We start from the raw sequence: 24,106 nt of genomic DNA, 5'->3' as shown, positions 1-24,106 counted from the left end.
AAAGGGAGGAATGAAGACACATTGAGAATACACCATTCTCCCCCCTGAGCAGAACTGAAGGAATCCAGTGTGGCCAGGAAGGGCAAGCGCACCAGGGATGACCCCAACCAAATATCTTGGTCATGAGACCCCATATCTCCAAAAGTGCTGGAAAATTAGGGTGGTCAGACCCCGTTGTTGAAAGATTCAGTGTTCTGATGAGTTGGAAATGAGGAGTCATTTGACTTTCATATTCCTTCCTCTTGTTGAGAGAGATTAAAATCTGGTGTCCTGTGAACGCTGAATAGCTCCCTAACTTCGGCAATGATGATTTAAATACTTGTTCTAGGACTTTACTAGTAACAACTATGTTTTGTGTGCAATGCATTTTAACAGAAATTCTCTCTAATGCTCACTAGAATGCCGTGGGGTGGACAGTCTCACTTTAGTTTTACTGATGGAAAGTCAAGGGTGTGAGAGAGGACCAGGGGGTGAAGGTTCAGTCATCTTCCCTAGGCCAGCTGCTTCATAAATGGCAGAGGAGGGGGGTTGAGTCTGTTTGACTCAAACTCAAGCTTGTTGTTGGATGTGAGTTTTGTCTTCACTCAGTAATTCTTGGAATGTTAAGGTTTAAACGTCTGGCATTTCCTTTCCCTTTTTTTTTTGTTTTTCCCCCTTAAGTAGGCCCCATGCCCAGTGTGAGGCTTGAACTCATGATCCTGAGATCAAGAGTCACATGCTCTACTCCCTGAGCCAGCCAGGCGCCCCTAAACCTGGCGTTACTTGACTAGAGTGCCAAACCTCAACAGACCATTATGAGAATGAAAAACTATGTCACTAAATAAGAAGTTTGAAGTTTATTACATTAGTTATCATCCAAATAGATTTTGGAAATCACTTATCTAATTAGCCATTATGATTTAGTCAGTTGTTTCTATGGAAACAACTCTATCTTATTACTCAAAATAGACACCCATTTATGTGCTTATTTCTGCATAATCCAGACATCAGCATCTGACAGTTCTGATAATAGAAGGAGGGATCCCTGTTTTTTTTTTTTTTTTTCTAGTGGGACATCTATTGGCTACAGAGTCCTATCTTGTTAATACTCCTAAGAGGCCTCCTCAGGCTCAGTCCTTACCAGTTTCCTATCTAGATGGAGAACAGTGGTCCTCCAATATGGCTATACATTGGGATCACCGAGCAGTGACCATCCACTCACAGACCATCAAAATCCATGGGAGTGAGACTCAGGTGTCAGCATTTAAAAATAAAAAATTCCCCTGGTGACTCCATGGACACGTAACTGGCTCTTAAGACATTGCAAATACTTCTAGGCAAGTACACATAGAATTCCCACTTCACAGGCATGCCAGAACTTGAAACAGTGATTCTCCAAGTGGATTGTACATTTAGAATCACCCAGGGTGGGGGAAGGGACTTCAAACCAGACTGATACCTGGGCCATCCTCACCAGATTTTTTATTAAATGGTCCCTGGAGGGGGTTGGTCAAACATTAGTATTTTTAAAAGCTTCCCCCATCTTACCCCAGGTCCTGCTGACATGCAACCAGGTTTTAAGCCACTGAGTCACACCTTCTAATCCTGGCAGGAGGCCCGAGACCCAAGTCCCAAGTTTATTACCTTTATGCTACATTAATTTCCAATAAGGCCTGATGTTTTTCACCAGAGATCTTCCTGGTTCTGACATTAAGAGGTGACTAGTGAAAAACTGAATTTGAATAAGATTTTCCAGGGGCACAGGGCTGAACATCTTGCCGGTTTGAGTAGCAATTACTGAAGAAATGATATCGGGATATCTGTGAGTGTGGGGAGATCTGGTTTAGTCGCTCTATCTGGCCTCGCTTCTGCAATCCATAGCCTTCTTTCCCTCATGCAAATGGTTTAAAACAACAGCAAACCAATGACCATATCCCATTAAACTGGAGCAGTGAAAATATTCAAGCTGCTTAATAAATTAAAACAACCATGCTTGTATTAACTAAATGGTAAGCAGCTATCTGTAATGTAAATTCTTACCCATTATTTTGACCCAGTGGTAATTCTGCATTTAGTGTGTGTGGCTTGCTTGTGGATTCCCTCTCCTTTCTCAGATTGTAATAGTGCTGAGTCCACATGGCCCCTTCATCGTAATGAAAAAAAAACTTTTCTAACGAATCAGAAATTCCTAAGTTAAACCTAAAATGTTGACTGCGAAGGTGCCAGGCCCACATTCTGTATCACTGTTACCCTACACTAATTTAATTCAGCTAGAAATTATCTTTGGAAATGGCAATCAATTTTTGCTACTCCTTTTTGCATTCTTTATGATCTGGTCAGTGGGCTGTGGAAAAGTGCTTTTTCTTGATTACTGACACTGTTGATAATCATTGTGGTTTTTGGCAAAGCTAAGGCATTATTTCACAGACCTGCATTGCAATGGGGAATGGGTGTAACTTGAAAATACTGCCAAAGTTCCTGCGGCTTTAGCCGCCACCAAGGAATGTCCAAACTCAAACACAAGTCTAGTGACACTTCATTCTTTTATGGTGGTTTGCCTTGGGCCAGTCCACACACTGGGACAAGAGAAATAAACATGGGTTGGTGGAGGTCCTGGGTTCCCCTGCTTCTTGAAGAGTCCCCTGCTGTAGAAGCCTTCAGGAATGACCTGTGCGTCCTACTTAATGACAGGGACAATCCTTCTCCCACTTTGAACTTTGGGTTTGAAAGGAAGAAACACATTTCTTAAAATGAAAAAAAACCTATGGTGCCACTCTGCTACCTTCCAAAAGGAAGGAGACCTGCTACTGCAGGACAAATGTTTTACTTGGAACCGAATATTGATAAAGAAAGGAAAAGAACAGAGACCTGTAATGTGGCAGTTAACTTTTTGGAAGGTGACCACAGAAAAAGGAGCAGGAGGGATAGAAGGAGAAAAAGCCATATAAATGACTGCTTAGCACTCCTTTTTTTCTGACTCTTATCCTTTATTTATTTAAAGATTTTGTTGATTTGCTTGAGAATGAGAGTGAAAGAAGCAGACTCACCACTGAGCAGGGAGCCTGATGTGGGGCTCAATCCCAGGACCCTGAGATCATGACCTGACTAAAGGCAGACACTTGACTGAGTCACACAGGCACCCCTTTACTTATTTATTTTTAAACATTTCAAACAAATCAGGTATGACACAGTTGAATGCTCTTGAGGAAAATAATGACTCTGATTAGCCTCAGAACATCTCTAGCAGGTAACCCAAGGACTAGAGTTGGTTTATTTAAAAAATTCTATTAACAAGGGTGTCAGTTATAAAGAAGAACCTAAACTAAGGCCTCTAATTCTTTTCACAGACATTGAACAGCTCAGATACGTGAACAAGGTTCAGACACTTGAGAATGGTGACTTTGAACCAGTGACCCAGAGGTCCTCTGTCCCTGTTACTCCCCTGAGCCACCGGCCAGAGCAGACCACACAGTCATTACAGAAAACCACATCACCCAGTTTTGATGCTCTTCTAGCATGTGTTCAGAATTACCACATTTTTTCTAGTTCAAGTATCACTGAACTCCTCATGGCTTTTGGTCTTGATTTTCCCAACCTACAGTGGTTCCACCATTCACCAAGTCACTGAAATCCAAAATTGTCATTGTAAGTACTAAGTCCAGCTGATCTATCTCTGCTGGGCCTCATGAGCCCTGTCCATTGCTCTCTTGTCCACTGCTCTCCTGACTTCAGGCTCTGATGATTACATCATCACTCAACCACTGAGGAGACTTTAAGTTCAGCCCCCACACATCCATTCTTTACTGACTTTGATCTTTTTTTTTAAATTTTATTTTTTATAAACATATAATGTATTTTCATCCCCAGGGGCACAGGTCTGTGAATCGCCAGTTTTATACACTTCACAGCACTCACCATAGCACATACCCTCCCCAGTGTCCATAACCCCACCCCCCTCTCTCAAACCCCCTCCCCTCAGCATCCCTGTTTGTTTTGTGAGATTAAGAGTCACTTATGGTTTGTCCCCCTCCCAATCCCATCTTGTTTCATTTATTCTTCTACCCCCTTAACCCCCCATGTTGCATCTCCACTTCCTCATATCAGGGAGATCATATGATAGTTGTCTTTCTCTGATTGACTTATTTCGCTAAGCATGATACCCTTTAGTTCCATCCACGTCATCGCAAATGGCAAGATTTCATTTCTTTTGATGGCTGCATAGTATTCCATTGTGTATATATATCACATGTTCTTTATCCATTCATCTGTTGATGGACATCTAGGTTCTTTCCATAGTTTGGCTATTGTAGACATTGCTGCTATAAACATTGGGGTGCACGTGCCCCTTCGGATCACTACATTTGTATCTTTAGGGTAAATACCCAGTAGTGCAATTGCTGGGTCATAGGGTAGTTCTATTTTCATCATTTTGAGGAACCTCCATGCTGTTTTCCAGAGTGGTTGCACCAGTTTGCATTCCCAGCAACAGTGTAGGAGGGTTCCCCTTTCTCCGCATCCTCGCCAGCATCTGTCATTTCCTGACTTGTTAATTTTAGCCATTCTGACTGGCGTGAGGTGATATCTCATTGTGGTTTTGATTTGTATTTCCCTGATGCCCAGTGATGTGGAGCACTTTTTCATGTGTCTGTTGGCCATCTGCAGACATCAAATAACCTCATTAGGAGATCCAAGCTCTTCTATGGCTCCTCAATTATGTTGAAATTCTTTATTTTATTTCCCATCTGGTGACCTCGTAACTGCTGCTGCTGACTCTGTCTCCTCAACTCCTGGACCTCGACTCCTCTCAGCTCAAGCTCTGTTCGGCTACTTTTTCTTCTAATAGCATATGAAGCATCCTTCTGTGTGTATAGGCAGTTGCTCCCACTGTTTCTTTTGTCCACAACTCCCTTCCTCTCTCTAGCTATTGTTGTTCACTCTTCTTACAGGACCCATAGCAAATGTTGCTGTTCAGTAGTCTTTTCTGCCTCGAAAGATGGAAAATTCCTTCCTATGTCCCTTTAACACTTACTATGTCTATTACCACTCTCTTTTCCAGGTCCCCACATTTCATAAGAAGTACATTCAGGTGGGTTTAACATGAACTCCCCGGTGACCAGACTGCCCCAATATTTAGTACCCCATCTGTTCCTGCTCAGTCAAGGTTATATTGAGAACTATGGAGCTCAGGTATTCATGGTGTTCTGCATGGTGTTCATGGGAGCATTGTAGACGGGGTAGGGCCCAAGTTCCCTATCAGCTCTGCCACTGGGATTTACATGGATCGATCTACATGTCCCTTGAGTTCCTTGAGAGCACGGAAATGAGAGTTGAATAAACTGTGAAGTGGACAACTATTTTCTTCCCGCACTGACCGTTCAGGATGGCTTCATCTGCTCACACACGTTATCGCCTCATCCTTCTGCTGGCCTCACATTTGCTCTTGCATCTGTACCAGTCCAGCTGCTCCAAAGGCCGGCTCGCTTTGCACCTTGTACAACAGGCTTCCCTGTGCCTTCCAATTTGGGTTTTCTTTGCTGTCTCTCAATAGGACTTTAGGGTCTCTTCACGAGTCAGCATTTTATTTTATATAGTATGTACTGTCTGCTGATTATTTGACTTGGTAATTTTTTTTCCTGCTCAATTCAACCAAGAACTGGTCATCTACTTCATTGTAGATGAGTTTTTTCAACAGAGGCATTCCCATGTCTCTTCTAAAGGCCCTTCCACCATACCAGATATATAGTACCTCTGAATAAGTGGTAAAAACTGCCCAGACCTCAGATATAAAGTGGGAGAAAATAATAGTGCCTACCATATAGAATGCAGAAGAAAATATACTTGAAATACTCTGTCCATCTATGATGGTTATTATTAAGAATAGTTTGAATCGAAGCCTGTTGAAATTGATTTATCTTCTACCCAAAGCTTATATAAGTAATGATGGATACTTTGAGGACTTTATCATCCTGCTGGATAATTGTGATAATGACTTTGGCAAAAAGTTTCATATTGCTAGATAACTGTGATGAATAGTTTGGCAAACAGGAATGTCCAGCAATGGTTCTTGGAAGCCTTCTCCACTGTGAGTGCAGAATGGAGGCCCTGGCGTCAAGGTCTGTTCAGGGATGTCTTATGGCCCAAATGAGCAAGAGCTTATGAATTGTCCCAAAGCACACGAATAAAATATGATTCATTAGATACTATCTAATAAAGTCAGTGTAGTTTTGGTGCCATCATACCCAGACTATAAGGTCATTGAAATAAATCTGAGGCATTTCTTCTGAAGGATGGCTGCTTATTCCAATGCCAGAAATAAAATAAAATAAAATAAAATAAAATAAATAAAAACCACAACTCTATCTCAGCACAATAATCTGGGAAATATTTGTTTTAAAACCATTCTGTTCTGCTTTCTTAATTTCCCTATCTCCTCCCAGAAAATCTGAATTAACATGGCAAAAATCCACTGCTGGCATTTAGGAAAAGCAGTGTAATTCTTCTATCTTTCACAGACTTTGCTCGTTGGGCCAGAAGCCCGACTCATTTGGACACAGCTGTACTCTGAACTTACGTCTCTAGTTAACATTTCCACTCCTAGGCATTCATTTGGTTTATTTATTCCAGAAAGCTTTCTGTTCCCTGATGAAACGTTTCACGGTGCTGTACCCACAGATCCATAACCAGTTCAGTGGCTGACTTTTCTAGTCTGTGACTTAAAGAGCCAGTGACTTATTAAAAGCTCCCCCCCCCATCACCATTAGCTATGAGGCTAGCCCTGTACACGATTTCTTTGTAGGTTAAGTTTTAGTCTTGAGCCCTCCATTTCCCCTTGCAGATGCATTTTCCACCCCCCAAAGGGCCAAAACTGTAGGGTTTATCTGGTATCCCATTCTTAACCTGGGTGGCTGTTCCCTAATCCTTATTAAGGCATTGATAGATCATTATGGGTTAGCTATTTACATCTGAAGCTTATGTGGCTGAAATTTGGCAATGTTTTAAGACCCTAAAGAATAAAGAATGGCAGGGACCTGGGTGAATCAGGTTTTATCATAGCAGCAATTTTTATCAGTTATAATATTTGGGGCAACAGGCTTTGAGCCTTTTCCCACCAAATTGCATTGGTCTCATAGGGATCTATACTTAATATAGGCTTCTGTTGGTATGCTTCCCATGAAGAATGACCAAGTGTCAGCTAGTTGTTTGTTGATTTTTGATTGTGCCCTTATTAAAACACAGGCAGCACACAAGGAATAGTAAACCTGCCCACAGGAAAATGGTTCAGTGTTGGTGCTCCTTACTGCAGGGTGGCACGGGACACTAGGAGCCTAAATCGGTGACTATTTTTTGTTGGTGAGATAATTGCCGTATCATCTTTGTGTGGAAATGAATATCTTTGTGTGTTTTTTTATTTTTTAAATATTTGTTTAAATTCAATTAGCCAATGGAAATGAATATTAACTCCATCTCATGGATGTCTGAACTGATGTTCTTTCTCAGGTGAACCTGGGTACCTCCCTTCCCTTCTGGGCCTCAGCTTTCCCTCTGAGATCCTGGGTATAGCACAGAGGACTTCCAAGTTTCCCTTGGCCTTTATGATCCTTACTGAATATCAGGACAACTTTTGTCCGGCTCAGCAGAGATGCTTCAGAGGCGAGGAGAAGCTTGCCTCTGATGGGCAACCAGGATGTGGCTGTGTGGGGTGGTAGAGTGGTGGGGAGCCGAGCTGGGTGGCTGGTTGCTCTGTCCACATCCTTCTGAGGCCACACAAAGCTGCTCGAGGCCAGGGCCTTGAATTAGGAAGGGTGGGTCCTGAGAGCTCATTGCTATAACACTCAGTTTTTCAGATCCCTGGTTCCTTAAGTCTTGTTTCCACTTGCTCCTCTGCCTCCTCTCGGGCACAGCCAGCCAATGACTGGGTCAGCAGTTGGGCTCTGCGAATCTGGCCAGCCTTCCGCAGGGATTAAAGGGCAGCTGGGTCTGTGGCTGCTGTGGTGACTGGTGCAGTCTCCAGGATGGCCGTGCACAGGATATACACCTCTACAGTACAGACTGTGCCAGTGTGACTGTTCCTATGGAATATTGGTAATGAAGAAAACGGAAGGCATGAATTTTAATATATATGTCCTAACCTCTTAAAGGGCTGAGAAAAACCTCTAATTAGCTCACATCTATTTGTTATGTATTACTAGTTATGTATTACTTTTCAGAAGGTGTTGTTAGGGAGCCCGGCCAGACTTCTCCTCTATTGTGAAGTAGAGTGTTTCGTCTCTGTGTATGTGAGCTCCTTGGGGAGGAACTTGGTTATTTCTTCCCAGGAGTCGAGTGGCATTGTTCAGAACTTTTGGTAATAATGGAAAGTTCCATGTCTAGTCACTAGCCTCATGTGCTTATTGAGTGCCTTAGAATAGGGCTAGTGTGACTGGGAATTGATTTTGAATGTATTTAATGTTATTACCTCTATGTGGCCATTGGCTCCCATATTAGTGCAGATCTGGATTCCTACTGCCTAGCTTAGTGGAGGTGGACTCAATTGCTGTCTGTTGACTTGAAGTTTACTATTCTTCAAGGCACTCGCCAAAGTGTACTTTTGCCATGTGTTTTTCAAACGTCTCACATAATTTATTTTCAGTAATCCAAGATTTTCTATTCCTGAGACCACTCAAACAAAAGCTTATTCTACACCTGGGCCTAAACAGCTGCTGTTACCAGAGCGGTGCCTTGGGGGTCTAGGACTGTAGGGACAATGGGGTGGAACTGATCTGCTGTTCTCATCAATATACTTTATAGATCCTCTCTGCTTCCATAGTGCCTTCTAGATCATTTCCCAGTCAAAGTAGGAAACTGGATATTTTATGAATATTTCCACTTTCCCTCTGCTGATGGGGGAGAGAGAGCCACACTTGCCAGTGGGAGATGTCTGGCATTGGATATTGGTCTCTGACTTTGGAAAAATCATTTAAGTCTTCAAGTTTTCTCATTTATTAAGTGAGCATAATAGTTCTTTTAGCCTTAAATGTCTTTCAGTTCAAGTATAAGAATCTCGGAATGAAAGTGTCTGCAAGTCTTCCCCAGATATAAAACACTGTCCAAATATTTATGGCTATTGTTATTTTTATCTCATTAAAGATTAGAGCATTTTGTTAGCTTGTGGCCTATTTTCCCATGCCTGAAATCAATCCTTCATCCACTGCCTATGATATATGGGGACCTATCACTGAAAGTATGTAGGATCTTTATATATTATTTTGTAGGTCTCATAAGCATAAACTAGCATTTAAGTGCCAATCTGCATGGTGTGGAGCTTATCTCTGCATAGTAGATTGGCCACATGAAGCCACCTTTCCTGTGACAACAAATAATTTTAGGAGTTCTTACTCCAACTATGTTGGCCTGATGATTTATATGTTTCCTGAGATAGGGAGAAATCCTGGTTCTGTTTCTACCTATTGGACAGATTCATTGCATGACTTGGAAAATTCATTTAGTTTCTGTATATAGATTCCCCAGAAGGGTTATTAAGATTGTGATAGCAATTTTGGATCTCTGTCAGGTGATTATGTCTGGATTTCTTGATAGGCTTTTAAACTTCTTGAAGATAGGGGTACACCTCATTCTTCATTCTTTCTGAAACGGCTCTCGAGTCAATTGTTCACAAGTGTAGTACACTGAGAGAGAGATCGCTAACTCCCTGCACACTACATGCTGATGCATAAAGAAAATGTACTACTTTTATTCTTCTATAACCGACCTGCTCTTTCACTTGAACTTATAATATTTGGGTAATGGGGAGTGTATTAGTTTATCAGTTGCTGCATAACAAATTACCTTAAAGTTAGCAGCTTTAAACAACTGACACTTAAGGGTACAGGTAGCTGGGTGGCTCAGTCTGTTAAATGTCTGCCTTCTGCTCAGGTGATGATCTTGGCGTCCTGGGATTGAGCCTTGTCGCAGGCTTCGTGCTCAGCAAGAGGTGTGCTTCTCCCTCTCCCTCTGCTCCTCCCCTTGCTCATGCATGTGCATTTTCTCTAAAAAAAAAAAAAAATCATAAAACAAAACTAACATGTAAAAGCTTATTGAGTTCTAGGTCAGGGATCTGGATGAGGCTGTGCTTGGCCCTCTGACTAGGGGTCCCTTAGAAGGCTGCCTTCAAGATGCCATCTAGGGCTTTGTCTAGGGCAACCAGTTGTTTAGGATTGTTCAGGATGGAGTGGTTTCCTGGGATATGGGGTTTTCAGTACTAACACTGGGAAAGTCCTGCGGAAACTGGGATGAGTTGGTTACTTGAGCTGGATTTCAGCAGAAGTCTATCTAGAATGAGGGGCCATGTTTCAAACTCATCTCTATCATGTGGTAGGACCTACTCCTTTTGAATTATTGGGCATAGGGCCTCAATTCTTCTCCGGCTCTTGGCCAGAGCCTTCTTTAGTTCCTTTCCACCTGGACCTCTCCACTTGTCAGCTGACAATATTGTAGCTCATTTCATCAGAGCAAGCAGAGGCGAGAGGAAGAGGTGAGCAAACTGAGAACCAGAATCTCTTTCAAACCTCACATCTGAAGTCACATTCTAGCATTTTTGTTGTATTGTGTTTGTTAGGAGCAAGCCACTAGGTTTGAATCCTACTCAAGGGAAGTGGATTATACAAGGGCATGAACACTGGGAGGCAGGGACCATTGGCAGCCATCTTCGAAACTGTCTACCACAAGGAGAGAAGAAACCCCAAATTTAGCCAAACTTGGCAAATTTGGGTAATAGTCAGTCAGAATTTCAGGTTTCCTTCTCTTCCTTTTATGAGGTAGTTTTTCAATATGCCATAAGAGGAAGGCCTACTGACTCATGGTGGTGGAAGAGGCACATCAGATCCACATCTGTACTGCTCTGGTCCTTCTGTTCTCTGCAGAGGTGTCCCTTCTCTGCCTGGTTTCTCAGCAACTGAAGCAGGGTGCTGCTGAACTTGTGTTCCGTAGTCTCTTGGTTCAGCTGGGCTTGGCTGTCCTCTCTGTTGATTTGGTGTCCCCTTCATTCTTGGGGAATGTTCATTCCACCTGACGCTCTAGCCCAACAGCCTTTCCTGTGATGCCCCACAGTACCCTTTGGTAGGATCTCTATGAGGGACCATCAGATATAGCCTGCCTTCTTTCTTAGATTGTGTGGAAATTTATACATACTTTTGACCTTTGATGATGGCTGAGGGAGCCTCTGGGGGCTCAGTCAGGTCTCCTCTGCCCCCTACCACACTGTATGACCAGTGTCCCTCTGAGGCAGCTCTTCCATGGTAGCTTGATCTGAGTACCAATTGGGAAGAGAGGCAAAGCACCTCTCCATTTGGCTTTTCGCTCATCTGATGTCAGCCTTCTTCAAGGTTTTCATGGGTTGGGGGTGGGGGCAGGCCCTGGCACGGAGAGAAGGCTATGATGCTCATTCACATGTATGGCCTCCTCTGGGTGTTCTGTCCTGAGTTCTCCCCATCTCAGGCACATGGTGAGTCTCCCTGGTCAGCCAGAACTGGTTCTTAACTGTGTTAAATGAGGCTAAGACCCTTTGGAGTGTCCTTTTTCTCTCTACCCAGAGCTTGGCTTTCATGACTGTTATCTTGATGCAGATTTGTAAAAGTCATATTTATGACTCCAACATGATCTATGGCCTCTTATTCGTTGCAGCGGTATGCCTTTTGGCCAAGCTGGGAGCCTGAGGCTGTGAAGGAGCATACTTTCAGGGGAAAATGAAAATATATCTATTAACAATGTCAAAAATACCTTCCTCATTACATGCATTGGTTTTCATAGCTGCAGATGACTTCCTGTGGTGACCAATGGCCCAGGCTTGGGGGTTTAAAGAACTACTCACTCTAGTGGGACTGAGACAGTCCAACAAGAAATGGAAGAATTATTGAAAAGATGCTTTTCTGGTGGCACTATGAATCCAGTATTTTCCTGCCAAAAACCCATGATTTTCCAGGGCTTGGCATTGAGTAACCCCACACACTGAGAACTGGAAAAATGTTGTGTGGCCATGATGGGGGAGGTGGGGAGGCACTTCCCAAGGGCACAAGGAGAGAAAGTGAAATGTGGAGTGCAGGGGGAAAAAAGTACAAAATGTGCATCATGGGAACAAAACGGTTAAATAGTTCTCTTCTCCCCAGCCCTCCAAGCAGCTGCATCCAGGAGGGAAGTTTGCCATGGAAACACAGGAAGTATCAGATCTGGGCAACAAGGGAAGCTTTTCTTGTAGGATCCAAACTGGAAGTAGCTCTCTTCTCACCAAAAGCCTGGGGCTATACAATGTGTCTCATCTCTTCATGGTGGCACAGGGTGTGGACGGAGGTGCTATTTAGGGTCATGTGCAGGCAGAGATAGGAGGTAGCAGAACATATTTGGAGAAAGCAAGCTCTGACAAATGGAACTGATGAGGAATTTGACTTAAAAGTGAGCTCTGAGTAATTACATGTGTATAGAGAGATGGCGTTACATAACTGGCCTGAAGTCTTGACACCGGAGGGTGGCTGCTTCAGCTCAGACAGTGAGTGACTGGGACAGAAGGACTGAGCTCTGGGCAAGAAAAGACCCACATCTGGAAGACAGGGAAGGGACGTGGCAATAGGACCACGGCAGAGATTCTCCCCTGGGCCACATCTGGATAATGGCTTTTTAAAAATAATTTCTTAGTGATTGGAGTTGTTAATTGTCATTTGCCCTGGGCTAGATGTTATTTGCAGTTTAGTATATCTTTAAGTTAGTTCAAGTTTTTGGCATGTAAATCATACATCGTTTCTCTGTCCACACGGAATTTGAGTCCTTGAGGGCTTTTTTTTCCTTATGAAATGTGCAAAGATCCGCCCCCCCATTATATTACATACATTTGCTCTCTTTGAGTGAAGAATTTGGGTGCCCAGAGTGGTCAAAGCAAAACGGCTGCCTTTAGAGAAAGTCACTAACTGCAGCTGGTTTCCACCCAGAGATGTACCATGACTTCTAGAAGCAAAGGATAAGGGGAAAGGCAAGAGATGAGAAAGGCTGCATGGGACATAAAATCCCAGATGGGAGGAACCACAGAAGACTGTGAGCCCATAAAGGGTAGTGTGACTGTTAGGTTAGGAGAATCTGTAAAACTGTGGACAGATCTGAGAAGAAGAGGCTTGTGTAAGTTGCATGTGTTCTTGCTTTTGGCTGAAGAAAGAAGGCAAGATTGAGTGATTAAGAGAGGACGAATTTAGGTAGAGGCAGAAGGATATCTGTTCTGTACTGGCCCCGAAGACTCACGTGCAAGCCCTCTGAAGAGGGAAGTTGCTAGCAAAAACAAAAAAAAATTGTTTTTATGTGACCCAAGTGGGATGATGGAGGAGCATCTTCCCCAGTAATAGACTGAATATTGCACTTCTCAGGCATTCTGCGAAATTGCTGTTAGAGGCTCATTAGGAGACCACCTTTTCCTGGGGGAGCTCCTATAACTGGAGTAATGATAAGGTGCCGATGAGTCCACAGTGGTGATGACTTCCTGGGGCTGTCCTCCAAGGAGGGGTCTGGATTAGAAGAGACGAAGCCTAAATTGGGCATCGTGTGGTGAAGAATTTGTAAGCATTCATGAGCCACCACCACCTGGGAACTTCTATTTACAGTGAACTGAAAGTTCCCGTGGAGCAGCGTAAGAATGTGAGGGCAGGGGCCAGAGGTGTTTTTGCTTATATTTATTAATATGTTCCTTCTGTACCAGGTTCTAGAAGTATATTATTGTTCCCTTTTCAGTAGTTAAGAAACTGAGACATAGGAACCCTAAGTAACTTGTGTACTGCATCAAAAAAAGAAGGGTTAGGGGCGCCTGGGTGGCTCAGTGGGTTAAGCCTCTGCCTTCGGCTCAGGTCATGATCCTGGGGTCCTGGGATCGAGCCCCACATCAGGCTCTCTGCTCAGCAGGGAGCCTGCTTCCCTTCCTCTCTCTCTGCCTGCCTCTCTGCCTACTTGTGATCTCTCTCTGTCAAATAAATAAATAAAAATCTTTATTAAAAAAAAAAAAAAGAAGGGTTAAAGCCAAGATTTCAAGCCACGTGGCTCTGCCTTCAAAGGTTAGTCATGTTATCACTGTACTACGTTCCACTATGCTCCTACTGCCAATGCTACCCCAGGAGCAGTTGAAATACAATGAAACATAGGGGGGAGTCCTGTGCGAAGCTAGGCAGTGATACTTTGGAGATGACGACCAGATCAACTAGACAGGTAACAGAGTCCTGAAAAGTGGTTCCCAGGTAGAAACTGAAGTGATCTCTGGTTATGAGAAGAAAAACTCTTGGTCTAAACAAAGCTCCACTATGGGTAAGCTTCCTGATGGTGGTTCTTATAATGGAGTGGTTAGGCATTACATGTGTTAAGGGTGGGTACTGGGTCACCAATGGTTGTGTTATTTTGGCTAAGTTGCTTAACTTGCCTAAATTCCATTTTCCATCTCCAAGATGAAGAATATGAAAACATCTGTTTTGTAGGATTATTGTGAGAATTTACCACAAATACATACTGTGGCAGATTGTATTTCCAAAGATGGTCACACCAATATACATATCCCAATCCCACATGCATTTCTTAAATTGCGACTGGCATCCTCCCACCAAGAGCTGAGGTCTATCTTCTCGCTGTCTGAACATGGACAGACTTGACTTCTCCGATCAACAATAGATGTGGTGGAAGTGGGAAAGGGGACTTCCAAGGCTAGGTTGTAAAAAGGATACAGGTTCCATCTGTTTCCTCTTTCAGGACACTTGCCCTTCAATCTAGGCTACCCTGCAGTGGGGGAGCACAAACTCCCTCCACGTGGAGTGGTCAAGGTGGAGAGCCATCAAAGCCCTCCACTGACAGCCACCACCAGACACCAGACCTGAGTGAGGAAGCTTTCAGATATTTCCACCTCCTGCCTTTGAGGCTTCCGTCTGAGGCTTCAGACCTCATAGAGCTGAGACCAGCTGTCCCCACAGTGCCTCATCCAAATTTCTGACCCATCGTATTAGTGAGCATGATTCATTGCTGTTTACACCACTGAATTTGGGGGTAAATTGTTAGGCATCCATAGCAACTGGAACAGATTTTGGTACCACGTAAATAATACAAAAGAAAAATAAGATGGCCAGGAAACTTACATAACACATTTCATTTATTTAATATGCATTGCTAGACTAAGCAGACTCCATCAAGAGTCAGTCCTAGAATTTAACAACCTAGTAAGCAGACTGTCAGTGAAACACAACCAAAATGTAGAGACACAGTGATACTTGATATTGACGGACCAAGCCTAATCCCTGGTCCCTTTCAGCCTTTGACACAGGAAGCAAATTTTATTTAGTGGCCTCTAAAAAATATTTTAACAGAGTGCTCCCTGAGTCACTTTGAATAGAAGTTCTCCTGTTCAGAAATGAGGAAATTTTAATAGGTAGCTCAGGGGTAGTCAACCTTAGCTCTTGTGGTAGAGGAATTCAAAATAAGACTTTATAGACAGACTTAACGTGGGCTTTGCTAATGCACTTGTACAGGCTTTGCATAGAGGTATATGGTGGCCATAGAGTACACTGATCTGATGTATTTGCTGCTGCTTGGATCTATTGAGATACAGTAGAATGTGTGCACACCAGAGAAATGTGTGTAACTGTGAGGATGAAACAAACCAGCACCAATTCTGGCATCCATGTGAATGCACTAAGAAACATAGTTCAGGGACAGAACCCTGAGAGGGCCCGGTTTGCCCATGCTCAGGTGCTGTGCAAACAAGTGGTAGCTCTGCCACCCTCGCAGGAGAAATAAGTACTAGGAGAAGCCTGGGGAGACCCAGAGAGGCATTGTATAACTGCTTAGAACTCTGAAGGTCTAGGATTTTTACCCTGCCTGCAAGCTGAGCCTGCCACAGTTTCGTGGGGACTATAGACGGGCAGACTCCTGAACCAGAGGCATACGACTGTATGTTACTCAAAGGAACAGTATTAGCCAGAGAATTGGCATATTTCACACCAGTCCCCAACCCCCAATTCTCACGGGGCATCGCGAAGAGGACAGAAGATACCTGCAAACACAGTGAGTTTGCTACAGAAGAACCCTGAACTTAAGGCACCTGAACTTTATGTACGTGCAAGCCAGCACACTTGATCTTTGCCCTGGAGAGACCCTTTCATCATTATACTGGACAGTAGGCATGTCTGCCCTTTGCTTCACAGGGAAACACTACCTCTATCTTCTGAGACTGTAAGCAAATCTGCTCTTTGCTCAAGAGGGAGATAGAGTATCTGTATTTCAAGGCTGTTTGCTATATGAATATCCTTGAAAAGACAGTTCAGAACAAAGGGCAGTCAGTATCTCTGCTTACAGAATGTGCAGAAATAGTGAGAGATCCATGGAAACCATTTACCCCCAACAGTAAACCCCAAACTTCAGAGGGTCTGAAGAAATTATGAAACAACTCTTATGGTCTGACCAGTGATTGAAGGTCAGTAACCTCTGTATGCATTTGGGAAATTAGAAAAAAAATGTGCACTATAACTTGGATTTACATATGTTTTCCTCCAGACTATAAGTTGGAATGGTCCTCATTGCTGGGGTAGCAAAGACCACTTAAAACAACTTCCCTTCAGTTCATGTCTGTCTGTCTTTTCCATATCACTTTGGGGACTTAATGCCTATTGAGACTCTGAGCAGCATAATTCAGCATAATGACCCTGAAGTAATGGGTATTTATTCTTCGGTATTTATTTAAGCAAGAAGAAATTAAGCCTTGGCTGGTATGAGGGGAAAGCACTCCAAGGGATAGGATGGTAGTGGCAAATGCAGAAATATAGTAAGAAAAGCCGCATTCCTGAGATCTGCTTACAAGAATATCGGGGCTTCCTTGTGCCTCAGCTTCTTTGGTCAGAGAAGGTATTGCTCACTCACTGCATTCAGATCCATTCTCTACTTGTTTACTGCTCTGCTCTGATAGTTGGCGTACCCCTTGTGAAAAAGAAACTAGACAAACTGCTTACTGGCCTGGGGAGATGGTGAGAAAAATGGTCTTTTCCCTCAGCTCTTGCTGGGAAAATGAACAAAAACAATAAACAAAACAAAAAACCTTTTTGACAAATTAATATCCGACTATAATACCCACAGGTGTTGAGTCCAACTTATGCCATCTGTCTAGTCTAGAAATCATGATACTGAGAAATTTCATTTAACTGATCTCTGGTTAGTGAGTTATCAGGGACTTCTGGAAAAGCAAAGACAAAGCCTCCTTGAAGGACTGCATTCCCTGCCGGGTTGCCAAGGATTCTCAAAGATTCTGATGAAGATGAGCTCATGCTATAAAATCCCAAAATGGACAAGGTAAGAGTTCAACTTAATAAACTATAACTTGATTATAGAACATTGTGATAGGCAACAAAATAATTTTGCTTCAAATAATTAGATTAAAAAAAAAAAAGGAAGAAGAACCTAGAAGGAAAGAATAAGACAACATGAAAAATGTATGGGAAGACTTGAAAAACAACCAAGAAGTTGAAATCTGCTATCGGCCAAGATAGCGTAGCCTCTTTCTCTTAATGATTACAACTAATACTCTTGAACAAAACACAAAAGGTATTTCCTTGAGAACCCTGAAAATTTATTAAGAACAGGCAGATGAGAAAAGGGAGTCAAAATTTGAAGTGATCCCAACAGAAGTAAATTGCCAATTATTTCTCCTTTGAAAATATTCTATCTTGTGTTAAGATTGGGTCCTGGTTCCAGATTTGTGGCTGCAGCTTAAACTCAATGATCAACCACATTTTTCTGGCCAGTAGGTTAGAAAAAAGGGGCTCTAGAGAGTGTGTAGGGGAATATCAGAGGAAAAACTGAAGAAAGAGGCTCCTACTTAGTGGTTGAACCAGAGTAAGGTCCAGCCTCATGCTGGACCTATGCAGGTATGGGATGCTCCTAAAGCAGTATGGCAAAATCTCTGAAAACCAAACTCTTAGTGGAGCCATTGTCCCAGGCAGGGGAGATAGACTGCATTCTAGGCCTAACTAGGTTGGTTGCCTGCTAAAACAAAAAATAAAAATTCTCCAGAAACCTTTAGCAGGGCCTAAAATCTTACAGTACTCCAAACATCTATACAATTCAAAGTTATACAACATACCCCAAACAGAAGCCATCGGGAAAAGGCAGCCAATTCTCAAGGAGAAAAGAACCATAACAATCCCCAAATGAGCCAGAGTTCGGACATCAAAGACTTCAGTTTGCTATTACTGTGTTCATATCAAGGCAAAAACACTTAATGGAAAGATGGAATTTCTACATGGAGAAATAGGAAAACATAGCAGAGAACCAAGTAGAGATTTCAGGACTGAAAAATGAATGATCTTTAAAAAAAATTCTCTGGGTCGTTCAGGACAGAATGCAGATGACCAAAGGTTAGTGAACTTAAAGACAGATCAGTAATAAGTAGTCAATCTGAACAACAGAGCAAAAATAAATAAATAAATGGAGTGAAGCCTTAGGGACATTGGAGATAATAGCTAAATGTCTAACATTTTTGTGATTTGAGTTCCAGAAGGAAAGAAAGAAAAAAAAAATGGTATCGGAAAAGAAAACGAAGCAAAACTTGGGAAACAACGACTGAAAACGTCCTAAATTTGGTGAGAGACACGACTTTACAGATTTAAGAAGCTCAACAAAACCCAAACAAGATAAACTCAAAGAAAACTTAATCTAGACATATCATAATTAAATTGCTAAAAACCAAAAATAAGGAGGAAAAAAATCTTGAAATAACACATCACATATGGGGGAACAAGAATGCGAATTACTGCAGATTTCTGGCATTGTCGAGGTCAGAAGACAGTGGGACTATGTATAAAGTGCTGGGGGAAAACTGTAAACCGAGAATTTTATATTCCATAAAAATAGATCTGGAAGGAAGGCAAAACTAAGCAATTGTTACCAGCAGACCTGCTCCAAAATAAATACTAACAGTTAATTAGGCTAAAAAGAAATCATACTAAAGGGAAATTTGAAACTTTAGAAATTAAAGAATAATAAAATAGATAAATATCAAAGACTATATTTTCCCTTTTAAGTTCTTTAAATTGTGACAGTTAAGAGCAAAATTTATAACTTTGGTGGGGTGTCAGTACATACAGATGTAATACATTATGATAGCTACAAGGTAAAAGGGAGAAGGCAAGGGAACCTATATGGTTTAAGGTTTCTTTTTACTGGTGGTGATAAAATGCTAAATCGAATTAGATTGTAAAAATTAGAAGTGCATTTTCTTATCCCCAGGGCCACCATGAGAACAAATTATGCAAGGGATATAGCTAAAACACTAACACAAGTTTAAATGGAATATTATAAAACATTAAAAGACAAAACCCAAATCTTCTAGAACTACAAAATAGTAAGAGAAACTGAAATCCAGTGTGTGATTTAATGAGCTGACTAAAGTCCATTAAAGAAAAAAATAATAAATTGAAAGCCAAAGATAGGAAAATTTTCCCATAGCAACTTACTAGAAGAAGTCCCCTGAGGCAAGGGAAACAAAAGCAAAAATGAACTATTGGGACTGCATCAAAATAAAAAGCTTCTGCACAACAAAGAAAACAAATCAACCAAACTAAAGGCAACCTATGGAATGGGAGAAGATCTTTTCAAGTGATATGTTTGATAAAGGATTAGTACCCTAAATATATAAAGAATTTATAAAACTCACCACTCAAAGCCCACATAATCCAATTAAAAAATGGGCAGAAGACCTCAATAGGTATTTTTCCAAAGAAGACAGATGACTAACAGACACACGAAAAAATGCTCCACATCATTCTCACGGAAATACAACTCAAAACTAAAATGAGCTATCACCTCACACCTGTGAGAAAGGCTAACCTAAAAAACACAAGAAACAACAGGTGTTTGAAAGGATGAAGAGAAAGGGGAAGTCTCTTACACTTTTGGTGGGAATGTAAACTGGAGCAGGCGGTGTGGAAAACAGTATGAAGATTCCTCAGAATGTTAAAAATAGAGCTGCCCTATGGACCCAGAAGTTGCACTACTAGGTATATACTCAAAGAATATAAAAATAGTAACTCAAAGGGGTATATGCACCCCTATGTTTATAACAGCATTATCTACAATAACCAAATTGTGGAAACAATGTGAGTGTCCATTGATGAATAAAGAAACTGCACACACACACACACACACACACACATAATGAAATGCTCAGCCATAAAAAAGAATGAAATCTTGCCATTTGCAATGATGGACACAACACGGATGGAGCTAGAGAGTATTATGCTAAGCAAAGTAAGTCAGAGAAAGACAAATACCATAGGATTTCATTCACGTGGAACTTAAGAAACAAACTAATGAACATAGGGGAAGAAAAAAAGGGAAAACCAAGAATTAGACTCCAATGTTAGAGAATGAACTGATAGTTACCAGAGGGGAGATGGGTGGGGGAGGGGCGAAATAGATGATGGGGATGAAGGAACATACTCGTGATGAGTGCCGGATGCTGTATGGAAATGGTAAATCACTGTGCTGTATGCCTGAAACTACTATTACACTGTATGTTAACTAACTGGAATGAAAATAAAAACTTAAAAAAAGAAAATTTCCCCATACGTACTAGAGAGACTAAAAAAATTCAGTTGTATTGATGAGAGGAAAAAATGTCTCTTGAAAGATTTTAAATCCTATCTAAAGTGAATTTATCGAATAACCTAATCATTCATCAGTCTACTCAGTTTTATACATATCAATTCACTGTTCACATTTAAAAAGATGTAAACTATTTGCTGGTAAATTTGGACCCTTGTGATAAGATTTCTCATGCATGTGTGCATTCCTACGCACTAGAAGGTGATAAAGTGACATTGGTGTTTTGCGATCTATTCTGACATATGAAGAAAATTCTGCTACAGTGCTTTCCAAGGTGACTTATTCTTGTGGGTACAAATACACATTGTCACTAATTTGAAGAAAATGCTTCTGTAATCTCTGCATCTACCTGCTGTGAATTGTGAAATTCCTTGTTAACACCTGGAGTTCATTCAGCAACTCAAAGGATATGAATCACTGGGCTGAATGTGGAATCCAGCCAGATTTGGGTGGGCTCCCAGAAGCCTGCTTCCCTCTTGCTTTCTGCCTGCGATAAAGCAGTAGAGAAACCCGTGGGCAGGACAGTTTCCTGGGATCTAGGGAGGCAGGCTGTGCTGAAAATGCCACCAAGAGAATTGGGCAGTGATGGGGCCTGGGTGACTTCCAAGCGTAAGGATCAGGGGAGCTTCATGGTAGCAGGTTAGCTGGGAGTCCAATACGATGGGCTTTAGAAGAAATAGAGCAACTTTTTCATTTATCTAGCCAAGCCCTGATCAGCTCTTTAATTCTCTGAACAATTCCCAGTGATAGGCAATGTTCACATTTTTATTGAAGAGGAGACTGAGGTTCAGGTAGAGATGAAGTCAAGATGCTGACAGACCTGTCCAGCTCTAAGCCTTTCCATTCCCACTGTACTGTTGCCTAAGCAATACTTAACATTCCTGATGACAGTGGACATCTGAAGAGACAGAGTTATCTGTTCAATGTGTCAATAACACACGCATTACTCACACCTATAGGTGTCTTCAAGTTCTATCTATAACACAACCTGGAGGCCCACCATGCTCTGGGTCATCAATTCACTTTGACAGAGGCTCTTCTTGAGACCCTTTTATCCAGTAGAAGGAAGCTCTGGCTGACTTTAAGGAGTAAATTAGATTATATTCTTTATTACCCTTTCTGGTGGTTGTAGATTTTTGTCAGACTTTGTGTGTAGGCCCATTCTTGGCCTATTTATCCGGGTTCATTTTTTTGTGTGTGTGTGTACATACATATTTGCTATCTGATTTTTATGTGGTTGTATGAATCACTAGGTTAACTCTTCACCCTAGAAACCTAGCAAGAGCATGCCAGTAGATGATCATAAATCCACCAGCCTCCAGAGAATACCAGGCCTTGCTAGGGTTCAGCCACTAGTGGACCAAGTTCTGGGAAGGCCTTAAGTATAAATATAGAACGGGAGATTAGGAAAGGCCATTTTTCCAATACAACACACTCTATTGAACAGATGCGTATCTAATGGGCCCTACGTGTCAGGTAATGGCTAGGCTCTCAGTGTACACAGATGAAAAAGTCTATGTCTATGACTTCTCAGCTTTCTGTATCCAGGCAGAAATAAGGACCAGAAACAAAACAGTGGCACTGTGGCAGTCAGGGTTGTCATCTGGAAAACTCCGGGAGCACGTGGATCAGCATGTCATTAGTGCTGTGGGTGGGCAGTGGGGAGGAGAAAGCCGGGGAAAGCTGGAAGAAGATCCTCGACTTGGATTTAGGGTGGAGTGGGAATTCACCAGGGTTATGAAAGCACATGGCGTTGCAGGTGTGGGCGCAGAGCAGCATGGGTGACCTCTGCCCCCAGCCATGTGAGCAGCGGTGTGTGGCATGAGCGTGGGAGGCTTTGGAGAGGGCTGAGGAGGAAATGTGGAGAGGAGGCAGGAAGGATTCAGAGAGCCATGTCACAAGGAATGTGGTTTTATTCTGTTGGCTGTCGCTAAGGTGACCATAAAACTTACTGTCCAAACTGGGACACTTCTGAGAGTAAAAGAAGATGCTAAAAGTTGCTAGAAGTTAGTTTTTTAGATGCTTGTTGACCATCCTATTGATTCCATTAAACTTTTTGAAGAGAAAATGCTTATTAAAAACATAAAAATATTTTGTACAGCAAAGCAAAATTAAAAGCTATGTGAATGATAAAAATATGAGCAAAACAATTATTCTTGATATAGTCATATTTTAATCTGCTTTTTACTTATAATGATCTCTAACAACAGGCGATGAGTGTTTTTCTGAATATATTTTTCAATGTGATTTTATTTTGAATGTTTTAGTAAAACAGTAATGTTTAAAGCTCTATTTTATGGTACCTAGATTAGAATGTTTGATAACTCCAGTGAACTTTTTTTTTTTTTTTTGAGAAAATAGTCTCCCTAAAGGCACTGAGGAATGTTCAAAACAAATTATGCTAAATGGAAGATGTTCTTAATTCAGTTTTTTTTCCTATTGAAATGTGTAAACATCTTAGGCTATTTTCCCCTCGATTCAGTGTATTTTCAACAAATATCTGTTTAACAAAAATCATCAAATAAGTTCTCTGTTTATGATGTCGAATTTTTGCCAAATATAAATGTTACAAAATTACAGGCACTCTCAATTTTATACCCCTCCAGAAGAGAATGAAAACTTACCCAATTAAAAATAACTCTATCAAATGATTCTCCCTACAAGTAATCTATTCTGGGGGACAATTACAGAATTTCAAAACTGCAATTTACATACCCTCTAAACTCTTGTCATCTTTTTTTGTTTTTAGTTCAATTTTTCTGTTGCTTTTAGAGGGATGAGTTTCAATGGCTTCCTTGTTTTAAGCGTTGTTTTTAGTAATCAAAATTCACTAAAAGCTTTAAATAATTGTAACTATATAAGTATATGTATATATAACATTTGAGATCTACAATTCTCAAATACTATTGTGTTTTTTCCCCCCAATACTATTGTGTTTTGAATAGTAGAATACCATGGATTGTTCTGACAAACTTATGAGTTACATGGGTACCACAACCAATTCTAACTAGAGTTTGCATCCTTCCTGTCTTTTAAAAAGATTCCTTGAGATCTTTTGTTTTACCAGAGTGCCAGGCTCCATCAAAATTTCTAATGGTTTACTACCACCACAGCTACTTGCAATAAGGAAAATTTTAACTGAATGTACAACATCATTTGTAAAAATGTCAGAGGTTTCAATTCTGCCTAATGAACGGTTTTGTTTCATAAGTCAAAGGCACTTGAACCCCTTTTGAATGAACTGACTTTCTATTTGAAGCTAGAAAGTCTGATGTGAAACTTGTACATAAGTTATTGAAGTTTTTTCTTCTGCTAGGGGAGATAGCAGCACACAGGAAACTATCACTTTATTTTCATACTTGCACAAGAAAGCTTGGAATAAAAAGGGAGCCATGTTAACTTAGAAAAGCCATTTGTTGGAAATGAAAAGTCATGCTTTACGGTGGGATATGGAAACTCGCCTTCTCTGGTTGCACATACTGAATTACCATGT

Source organism: Mustela lutreola, chromosome 2 (assembly GCF_030435805.1).
Source record: "Mustela lutreola isolate mMusLut2 chromosome 2, mMusLut2.pri, whole genome shotgun sequence".
Classification (NCBI taxonomy): Eukaryota; Metazoa; Chordata; class Mammalia; order Carnivora; family Mustelidae; genus Mustela; species Mustela lutreola.
The sequence above is the reverse complement of the archived record's forward strand: the minus strand, read 5'-3'. Positions refer to the sequence as shown.